Raw genomic sequence first — 11,194 nt, 5'->3', positions numbered from 1 at the left:
ACTCTTTAGTTCTCCATTGTTTTAAACAGCTTTTTAAACACTGAATTTATTTGACAAGTCTGGAAGGGGAAAACCTTCAAATAAAAGCCTTGACTTCTTTCATTTTCATAAGACACTAAACATCTTTAAGTAAGGTATATAGAGAGCATCACTGTTTTTGGGGGGAAAAATATTGATACACTTGTATGGTCACTGTACATTACAATGCATCTCTGTTCACTGAAATAATGACCTCTGAATAGGGGTTTTTCCAGGTTAAATAGAGGCACCATCGCTTCATATTCATCCAAGTGTCATGGTCAAACAACAGGCAACCGTGTGCGTAGCCACTGAAACAGTCGGCAGAAAACGCAGATAGCAGGTAACTAAATCTTCATATTATAAAATAATATAGTTGCTTGACATGCAAGACGGATTTATAATGGTACATATAGCCATCTGGAAAACAGCATCAAGCTTACAAAGCCATTAAAAGAAAAGGTTTGAGATAAAGCATATGGATCAAGTGAAGGATTAAACTTTTTTTGTTTCCATTTTTTTGTTGTTGTTTCGGCATCATGACTAGATATAGCACTTCCTGTGCTCCTAATGAAAGTTTTACTGCTGATGCATTACTCATACGTCCTCATGCGTTCTTTGATAGTTCTCCTCACACACTGTGCCTTTCAGTGCAGTGAAACTCTTAGTTAATAGAATAATCTAAAAAAGCAAAATAGCAAAAATACACTTCATAGAGAAATGCATAAAAAGGTAGATTGCTGTCAGCTGTTCTCCACTAACCATATTGAATATAAACATAAACTAAAAATTTCCATTTGCAAGTTGCAACCAAATTGCATGCATTTAATTTGTATTATTTACCAGACCTAAACACTATTTAATTTTCAAACTGTTCACTAATAAAGTGAGATGTGAAGTGTGGTCTTGATTAAGCACATATTCTTGATCTATGCACGGCATTCATGAGATTCGTCTGTGATAAGTCTGATGCATTAGATGCCCGTTGGCCCATATATACACTATATTTCAGCTTTGCATTATATTCAATCCAAGAAACCATACTCACTTCAGTCTTTTGACAGCAATTGTCAAATTGACACCAACTTTGACAGCAACTGTCTCAATTGTCATCACGTGACAGCTGGTGGTATCTGTTGTGAACAGAATAAGGAAAATCATGAATTGTATTTTTCTGAAAAAGAAAAGGAATAATGTCTACACATTATTAGTTTACTGGCATTCTAGCCATTTACCTAAAAATATCTTTACAGCTTTAAAGGGGCTATAATATGTAGAATTCAGACTTGCTTGTTAAAAAAAAAAAAAAAAAAGAATTGCTTGTTATTAGCGACACCATTGGCCGTTAAGTGAACTGCAGTGCACTACAAGAGACTGAATGTGACTCAAGGCTCGATTAACTCACGGTGAAATTCCTTTTCTTTCTTTGCTGTATACTTTGCAGTGATATACTGTTTGCGAACATCGCCGTCCACGTTACTGAGACTGACCTTTAGATGACCTTATTATCTAGCCTAAGTATGTGCTGTGCGCTTTCCTCTATAACAAAATAAACATACAACAAAAATTACAACGTGAGAAAACAGCAGTAAGAAAGCATCTGATCATTGCGATGTGAATACACCAGCTCTGCAACTCACCGGCATCATCGAGAGATTACGTAATTAAAATGACACTGTTATGATAGTTTGATTAAAGTACATCTGAGACTATAGACTAGATCTGGCTATGTGAGACTATAGTTTGAATTAATCCTTTTCCTTGCATGACACATGGACATTACAGTACAGAATGACTCTTAAGCATTATCCTGAACATTGTATAACATTTCATGTGTAATAGAACGGAAGAAAGGCTCTCGCGAACGCATGTAAACGTCACATTCTTTTGATTTTCCCGGCAAAACCGGCCCGAGTCCTTCACGGAAATATCAGTCAGGCTTTCATAGAGAAACTAGGAAGTAGGGGAAGGTCTCGTTTTTTAATTTCGTTACAAACTGTTCAAACATTGGCAATAAAAATGCTTACATAGCCCCTTTAAAAATAACAACAACATAGTGTGTTTTATAAAGATCTAATATTCTATTGCAGCATTCATTAAATGTCTTGGAAGAACAAACTATAATATTCCTCAACAGAGATATTAAAAATCTTTAATATTTTTAATAGTTTTTACGTATGTCGCTGATGTAGCTACTAAAGATCAGAAAGACAGCGGTACCATTTGATGCTATGCCATAAAATGAATGCATGTGCCTTTGTGTTCAGCGATTAGACATTAGTCCATTTCAGAATATAATATGAGGTAAAGGAATATTTGAAAAAAAATACAAAACATACAATATATATCAAGTCATGCAGCATTGCAATGTATATGCCCAATTAGTCAAACATATGTACTGTTTGTTAGCAGGTAAGATTAACGCTTCTAAATCTTCATATTATAGCATAGTTGCTTGACATGCAAGACAGATTTATAATGGTACATTGCCATCTGGAAAACAGCATCAAGCTTACAAAGCCATTAAAAGAAAAGGTTTGAGATAAAGCATATGGATCAAGTGAAGAATTAAACTTTTGTTTCTTTTTTTTGGGTGGGCTTTCGACACCATAAATGGCTTGATATAGCACTTCATGTGCTCTTAATGACAGTTTTACTGCTGTCCTCATGCCTTCTCTGATCACTCTCCTTAAAGTGAATGAATTCATTAAAATAACTATTCACAACATCAACCTTAAAAAAAACAAACTGGTTCATTATCGTCAGATTGTTAACTGTTTAACATAATATAGATCAATCTCAGGTAGATGGCTTACTGAGAGATTTGTGACACTAATACTATTAGTATTAATTATTAAAAGTATTAACACTATTAGGTATTAATCTCAGATTGCTTATAAATTGATATAAACTTTATATAGTGCATCAATTAACTTTTACTTGCATGTGCAGTGATACCCAGTGCTATTTTAGGGTACATTTACACAATAACTTTGTACTAAAAATGGAAACGTTTTTTTGATTTTTCGCGAACAGACGACAATGTTGTCAAAACGATCCCGCTCACACACATCCGCGATAACAACTAGAAACGCTGTGTTGTGCGGCCTGGCCAGTAGATGGCGATGTCGCTTTCTAAAGAAACACATTGGGCCCTATTTTAACGATCTGAAACGCAAGTATCAAGCGCGAAACGCAAGTAACTTTGTGGGCGGGTCTTGGGCGCTATTGCTATTTTCCCGGCGGGATAAATGACTCTTGCGCCCGGCGCAAATCTAAAAGGGGTTGGTCTGGAGTAGCTTCATTATTCATAGGTGTGGTTTGGGCGTAACGTGAAATAAACCAATCAGAGAGTCAGCTCACATTTCCTTTAAGAGCAGACGCACTTTTTCCATAGCGGATTGCTATTGTAACCAAAGAGTATAGAAGCCCAAGAGGCGAAACTCAATAGAACGCTCCATAGCAACAGCTGCCCCCATGACGTGACGGCGTGGTCGCCATTATGGACTGAAAACTGAAGGAAAGCGCCGAAAAATAATGGGAGTCAATGGCACTGAAAAACTTAACATAACAAAAACGTAACATAACTTAATTTTTTCTGGCCGTCATATCTAAATATGAAAACAATTTAAAATGCATTAATGAGGATGACCGACGTTAAATGACGTTAAATGACAGAAAATATACGTATATGTGTTGGTTAGGAAAATAGTATTTTAGGACAAAATATTACTATAGAAGTACTATAAGACTACTATAGAAATACTATAGCGGCTCTAGGATATTATAGAGGTATTACAGAACATAACATACTTCTGTGATGTTCTGTAATACCTCTATAATATTTTTAAGCTGCTATAGTAGTCTTATCGTACTTATTTAGTATGTCCCAAATTACTATAGTATTCCTATAAGATTACTATAATATTTTGTCCCATAATACTATAAATATGAAAACAATTATATATATATATATATATTTTGTTCGGAAATAGGCCTACTATAAGATTCCTTAGTACTTTTTAGTAATCGGCTAAAAAACTTTTAGTAATTTTAGTAATTCATTAGCCTACCACTTACGGTTAGCAAAGATACAATTATAAAATTACTGCAAAACTTTAATCTATCAATATTTATGTTCTATAGGCTATGCATTTTCCTTGTTATATGACTAACAGAAATTCATGAAATAATATAGGCTTGTCTATAGGCAGACACACAGTAATTAGATATAAGTAATAAGATATTTGTTCAAATGTTGATTTTGAAATTAGTGAACATCACCATAAATGATTTGAATTTTTTTATATATATAATTGAACATTTCTAAAGACAGTTAATATTTTACACAGTGAACGTTTCAATGGCAAGAAAAATAATCTATGAATGTCCTATTACAGGCGGAAAGGTACAAAAAAGATGTGCAATCTAGCAAGTGCACACATGAACTATAAACACCTACTAAAATGGATTTTGCCATTGACTGGCGCTAACTATTTCAGCAGCTTTCAGTCCATAATGGCGGACGCGCCTCCGCAGCGCCATCTACAGACTGTTACCCATAACACAACAGAGTTTCGCCTCTTGGGCTTCGGCGGATTTACCAGGCGCGCGCCAGGAGCGGTTCACAGCCAAGGAGAGCAACGCTCTCGTCACGGCCGTAAAAGAGAGAGAAGTTACATTGAAATGGAGAAACCCACCCAAATTAACTTCGGTTAAACAGGCGTATGATAATTTGGGTAAATGTGTAAGCTGTGTGCTTTTATAATAAATTGTCTGTCTATCTATCTATCTATCTATTGTAATAATGTATGATTTGCAAAAATGAAAACTTCTGCGTCTGTGTGTAGATGAGAGAATCAAAGTGTTTGTGCGTTGTGCACACGCTACATTGATTATAGCCAAGCATGCGCCCTTAAAATAGCATATGAATAACATGCGCAACGCGCCACTGACTTTAAACTATTTTTTCCTGGTTAGTGGCGCAATTGTTTTTTAAACCTGCAAAATAGCATCAGGGAACGTTTGAACACGCCTCCTCTTTGCGCTGAACCGCCCTGGGGAGCGCAAGTGTATTTCCTAACTTACCGATGTGCATCTGTGGAGGGAAAAGTCTGCTGTGCGCGGGTGCAAAATAGGAATGATACATGCGTCGATGTACAAAGTCAATTGCGCTGGGTGCAAGATACAGTAGGGCCCTATATGTGCTTATAGACTGAACATGTATTACGATTGCGCATGACGTCACTGTTTTCACAAAAGTGCGTTTTTGTAGTTTATTGTAATATAATTGTAATCATCACTACGATCACAACTTATAATTGCTTTAATGAGCTCCTTGTTTCTGCCTAAATGAATACATGATGTTAGCTAACTACATGATTTGTGTTATTTTAGAACTGTACATTTCTGACTTACGGAAATTACTTGGACACAGTCACCTCTGAGAACAGATCACTCTTAATTGTAATGTAGAAACATGCATTTTCTGTAAAGCTGCTTTGAAACAATATGTATTGTGAAAAGTGCTTTACAAATAAATGTGAATTTAATTGAATTTAATAGTTTACACGGAGACAATAACGATATCGTTTTCAAAAACTTTCTTAAAAGTTTGAGTTTTCAGGCCCCCAAAATGCTGTTGTCGTGTAAATGAGCGGCCAAAGGGCATACAAAGTTTTCAGTTTTTAGTTGAAAAAATGGTGTCATGTAAATGGCTCCTTAGTTATTGATATACACATAAGTCTGATTTCTTAAAATAGCACAACAGCTCAACAAAATGCATTCACAAATGTTGCAGGTTGAGTTACGTACTGAAGGTTGTGGTTCATTCATGGCTGAAGAAAAACTAAAAATATACAGACTTGCAGCACTCAAACAATCAATCTCATACTGGAAGAGCGTTTGGTGGAAAGTAGGGAAGTAATTAAGGTTTATGAAGTGAAAATTTACAACAAACATTAAGTGATAGCTTGAACGTAGATCTGCCCTTTGGTTTTCACCATTTTAGTGACGGATTATTTGAAGTACCTGGGATTACAATGACAGTTTTCCTCACTCCTCCTCAGTGAAGAGTCTGTGCTCGTGACTTGAAGAGACCAAGCGGCTCAATTGATATGACATCAGCTAATTCTCTGTTGACTTGTTATACAGGCTGAGATGGCCGTGTTTGAATCTTTAGGCTCTGTACTGCTACAAGGCTCTCCGGGGGCCGGTGGACTTTAGACGGAGGGGCACTTCGCCTGTGCCACGTTACGGAGGGGTGTTGAGCGAGCCTCGTCACGTTAGAAGTGGAATCTGTGGGCTAATTAAACCCTCCGAGACCACGAAACGCAGACCAGATTTACAACTCTCGCCATAACTGTTAAACCAACTCCTATTTATCGCTCAAATTACAGACACTGCACCCATGAGTGGACCGCAGGCCAGACGTCAGTGGAACTGGATTTTATGTCACACTCAGGATGAAGGTGCGTGTACTGTATGTGTGATGTTCAAAGCGTGGAGAACAATTTTTTCAATCAAGATATGGATACAAAAATCTGACTATAGTTGCTTGGCAGAGACTGTTGAAATACTTGCCAGTCATTTGCTTTTAAAATTAAAACCCCAATATATATATTTTTTTTTTTTAATTATTGAGAAAGACTTACAGACAGACAGACAGATAGATAGATAGATAGATAGATATATAGATAGATAGACAGACAGACAGACAGACAGACAGACAGAATGATAGATAGACAGACCGACCAATAGATACATAGACAGACAGACAGACAGACAGACAGACAGACAGACAAATAGATAGATAGATAGATAGATAGATAGATAGATAGATAGATAGATAGATAGATAGATAGATAGATAGATAGATAGATAGATAGATAGACAGACAAACAGACAGAATGATATATAGATAGATAGATGATAGACAGACCGACCAATAGATACATAGACAGACAGACAGACAGACAAATAGACAGATAGATAGATAGATAGATAGATAGATAGATAGATAGATAGATAGACAGACAAACAGACAGAATGATAGATAGATAGATAGATGATAGACAGACCGACCAATAGATACACAGACAGACAGACAGACAGACAAATAGACAGATAGACAGATAGCTAGATAGATAGCTAGATAGATAGATAGATAGATAGATAGATAGATAGATAGATAGATAGATAGATAGATAGATAGATAGATAGATAGATAGATAGATAGATAGATAGATAGATAGATAGATAGATAGATAGATAGATAGATAGATAGATAGATAGAAAGAACATTTCTAGTAAATTCCTCTTCCTGTTATTTCAATTCAAATTAAAATTCAATTTATTGCGAGATCTGGTCAATTAAATACAATTATATTTCATGAAGTGAAAGAACCAATTCTTTAATTTTACATGTTGTTAAATACTGTTATCCTATATGCAGTACAGCACACGTCAATGTTGTCTATAACCAATCAAAATAAGGCTCCTAGAAGCACAACTGAGAATGATGTTAGATTAATGATGATTGCGAGTGTAGCCCCAATCATGATGCATCAATAAAAAAAATAAAAAAAATAAAGCATTTTTTCATTTGCATTCTTTGCATTTACAATATGCATTTGTGCTTTCTGAGAATTGAGCCAGTGACCTTGGTTTTGCACTACTATAGGTGAGCTACAAGATCATGATTTTGGTTGGTTGGGGGGGGGGGGGGGGGTTGACGACTAAAATACTAAAAATCATAACAGCACATCAAGGCATGGCTTAAAAAATGCTCTCTTAATGCATAAAAAACGGTATATTTTCAACGTACCTTCAGCAAATTCATGCGCTCGCTGCAAACACACATTGTTAACACAAAAAGAAAGCCAATCTAAAACAATCTATCTAAAGAAACAAGGCTGAATGGGTCCAAGCGAAGGGAAAGTTTGAGGTTGAAACTCTTCCAGGCATATTTCCTCTGCCTGGCTGCAGAGGAGAGAGTATGCTAAGATAGAAAGTATTATTTTCCTAAATGGAAGGTGTCAGATGGTCACGCTGAGGTGATCGGCTGTTCGAGATCACTGCTTCCCATCTGCAATTTGTGACGTGTGAAAGATTCAGCCCAAATGTGCTCACAAACTGGAAATCCACAGCACTTTTTCTTATCGGTGCCAAGCAAGATAACCAGCTGCTTTACAGATCAGGGAACATATCATATTAATATCATGGAGTGTTGTGATATCATCTTGTTTGTAAAAAATATTTTTGTTAACTAAGTGTGGTGGGATGGCAACCCCTGAAAGTGGCTTTTTTATTTATTTATTTTTTATTAAATCTAATTTTCGCACAAAGTATGTGAAAAGCTTTTGCATATTAGGCCACTGGCTGGAACAGGAATTATTTTGTTTAAATAAATGGAACGCTGCAAATTTATTTACTACGGCTTTTGCGTTTCGTTATCATTACTAGATGATAAAATTGTACGCTCGTGTGGAATTACATGCCTTCATTGTTGAAATGCCCCTCTAAATACGAGGTCAAAGGAAGCCCATTCATGGCTTTAATGGTAACGAACACGATCAAGGCATGCATTAGATGACACCTCACCACTCATGATGTTAATAAATTAAAGCTAATCTTGTTAGCGTAGCACTGGGAGCAGTGCTTATGAGGTTTTGCATCACTGCAATTAACAAATTACTTCCACTATCAATAACAAATCTGTATCTACACCATGTTCTTGTATTGTTTTCCTCTGTATGGTGACATCTTTAGCTTTTTGAAATGTTATAATGTGAGCAGCTAAGCTGTTTTACATCATATTTTAAATACAAAGTCAAATTATTAGAAAGTGTCCCATTTTACAGTATGCAGACTTCACATACTAAACCATATAAAATAGCAGTCTAGAATGGATTTTTTGTTTTGCCTGTTTGTATCATCTACCAGGCATAAATATCATACAGATATCACCATTTGAGACATCATTCATGTCCCAATCACAGTGTGGATGACGGTTTATGCTATTTGTGGAGTTTATTATTTAGGGTTAGGAGATTTTCAGATCACCAACTCTATGAAAACTTTCCACAAAAAAGCACTACGGAAGAAAGAAAGAAAGAAAGAAAGAAAGAAAGAAAGAAAGAAAGAAAGAAAGAAAGAAAGAAAGAAAGAAAGAAAGAAAGAAAGAAAGAAAGAAAGAAAGAAAGAAAGAAAGAAAGAAAGAAAGAAAGAAAAAAAAATAGGTTTAATATATAAATAATTTTAATATATTTTAATAAAAAAAATCCCTTAAACAATAATGTTTAAAGTTATAATTATAAAATTATAATTAGATATAATAAAGTTAAAATAATAGTTTTAATAAATAGAATACGTTTAATAAAAGTAATGTAGGTTTATAATAAACTATCATTCTATTTATTTGCCTAAGCCAGGAATATTATCGTTAACAATAGCTAAAACTAAAATCATAAAAAATATATTTTTTATTACTTGAAATAAGATAAACATTAACGGAATATATATATAATAAATAAATATACATATATATATTTATGATATTTATTTATTATATATTAAAAAAAATATTAAAAAATATAAAAAAATATTATATATATATAAAAAAATATATATATATACAGTATATAAATATTTTTAATTTTGGTTTACTTTAAGTTGAAGTACTAAAATAACTCCAACAACAAAAAACTGACAAAAACAACAAAACTAAAATGAAAACAGAAACAGAAAATCCAATTCACATAGAATATCATTGATTCTAATATAACACTGATTCTAGGTTCTATGACAGATCATTGTATAACTGCTGTGATATGCTAATACGTGGTGTATATTCAGAGATTGTATCAGGATGATCTCTGAGGAACATACTGAGACTGCGGCCCACAGGGGTGTTGATTAGGTGTGGAAGTTAGGCGCGCTGTGTCTCCATCACATATGGGGTTCTAATGGGCGACTCCCAGTCCAGGTGGGCCCTGGTGTTTAGAGACCTGCAGACGATCACTCATGACAAAGAAAACAGCAGAAGAAGAGAGAGAGAGAACGAGAGGGAGGTATCAGGGTAGTGGGGTGTACCTTAGGGAGCAGCTGGGCAGCTAGGACAGAGGCATGATGGGATACTGGAGGAACACTGGCATGTGTGTGTGTGCCACTAGCGGGTAGCCACCCTCAGGGTTGGCAGCGGCGAAGGATCCGTGTGCGCTGGAGCGGCCGTGGACGCAGTGGCGCGATCACCTGGGGAAGGTAAAGCCAGCGGAGCACAGCTGATGCTTATTTCTGGGGAGAACTGGGAGATTTTATTCATTAAAGCGGCGCCCAAACACTCTCTGCCTTAAAAAATATATAGAAAAAAATTGAACAAAGAAAACCACATGGGAATTGGAAGTATGAAAAGAATCAGATGCTAAATGATTATAAGAATATGTGATTTGAGGATGATCATGTGGGTTTAACATACATGATTTTCAGTTGCATCTGAAACACAAGCAGAACTCATTTCTGGATAATTGATTCACAAAAACATTCGGTAACACTTTACAATAAAGTTCATTAGTTAACATTAGTTAACTACCTTAGTTAACAATACTTCTACAGCATTTATTGATCTTAGTTAATATTAATTTCAACATTTACTAATACATTATTAAAATCAAAAGTTGTATTTGTTAACATTAGTTAATGCACTGTGAACTAACATGAACAAACAATGAACAGCTGGATTTTTATTAACTAACATTAACAATTATGAATAAATACTGTAACAAATGTTCATGTTAGTTATTAAATACATTAAATAATCAACCTTATTGTAAAGTACAATGTGTTTTAGCAATAAAATTTAACATAGATTTAGCATATCTCAGACATATTCTGTATATTTAATATATTATTTATATTATTAATCAGTAATACATCATTTGTATATTTAATATTATTTAATATATACTACTGTTCAAAAGTTCAGGGTCAATAAGATTTTTTTCTGAAATAAATTAATACTTAATACAAGGATGCATTAAGTTGATCAAAAGTGACAGTAAAGGCATTTAAAATGTTACGAAAGATTTCTGTTTCAAATAAATGCTGTTCTTTTGAAATTTCTATTTATCAAAGAAACATGAAAAATAAATTGATATACGGTTTCCACAAAAATATGAAC

This window comes from Scardinius erythrophthalmus (genome assembly GCF_964197995.2).
Source record: "Scardinius erythrophthalmus genome assembly, chromosome: 22".
NCBI classification, from domain to species: domain Eukaryota; kingdom Metazoa; phylum Chordata; class Actinopteri; order Cypriniformes; family Leuciscidae; genus Scardinius; species Scardinius erythrophthalmus.
This window is presented reverse-complemented; position numbering follows the sequence as displayed.